The 803-nt window shown below is 46.6% G+C and overlaps 1 pseudogene; it reads right to left on the bottom strand.

The window, feature by feature from the left end:
- Nucleotides 1–49: 49 nt before the first annotated feature.
- Nucleotides 50–614, bottom strand: LOC145719460 (charged multivesicular body protein 1b-like; annotated as a pseudogene).
- Between the last annotated feature and the right edge of the window lie 189 nt (nt 615–803).

Below are 803 nucleotides of genomic sequence, written 5' to 3'. Positions count from 1 at the left end.
TATTTCAGAAGCAAGTGAAATAAACAGAAGCACCAGTTCTTTAAATTACTCTTGATCACGTAAATGAGCAAGCAAGTCTGTTCCACGGAAGCAACACTGGTGTGGGCGGCACCTCTCTGAGCCTGTGATGGTTGCATGTGGAGATCAAGGACAGTGAGGCTGGCTTCTTCAGTTGTTTCTTGAAGCAGCTGGTGGACTTGGTTTGCAGGCTTGTTTGCAGTGTTGCTGCTCACTGTGCCTGCCATTTGCTGCATGGAAGCATCCAGCGTTGCAAATTGGTGTTCATGTTGTCCATTGGGACAGAAATCTTTTCAAGGTTCATACCTCTCTGTAGCATCCCAACACTTAACCACACGGCCATGGCTTTTGTTAGTGCAGTTTGAACGCTTGCACCACAGCATCAGACCTAGCACTCATGCTCAAGAAATTAATTGCTTGGTTCTTCTGGTGGATTGTGTTTTCAGTGTGTGTTCTTGCAACATTTTGTTGCTCTTCTGAATGGCGTTTTTTGGACCCTCAACCTTTTCCGCCTTTCCTTCTTTATCATATTTCTTGGCATTCCTATTAAGCTCTTTCACAGAAAACTTCACATAAAATAGGGGTTTCTCGGGCGCCTGGGTGGCTCAGTTGGTTAAGCGACTGCCTTCGGCTCAGGTCATGATCCTGGAGTCCCGGGATCGAGTCCCGCATCGGGCTCCCTGCTCGGCAGGGAGTCTGCTTCTCCCTCTGACCCTCCTCCCTCTCATGCTCTCTGTCTCTCATTCTCTCTGTCTCAAATAAATAAATAAAATCTTTAAAAAAAA

Source organism: Leptonychotes weddellii, unplaced genomic scaffold (genome assembly GCF_054177405.1).
Source record: "Leptonychotes weddellii isolate Sample4059 unplaced genomic scaffold, ASM5417740v2 HiC_scaffold_45703, whole genome shotgun sequence".
Classification (NCBI taxonomy): domain Eukaryota; kingdom Metazoa; phylum Chordata; class Mammalia; order Carnivora; family Phocidae; genus Leptonychotes; species Leptonychotes weddellii.
Note: the sequence above shows the minus strand (reverse complement) of the source record. Positions and strands in the feature narration are given on the sequence as shown.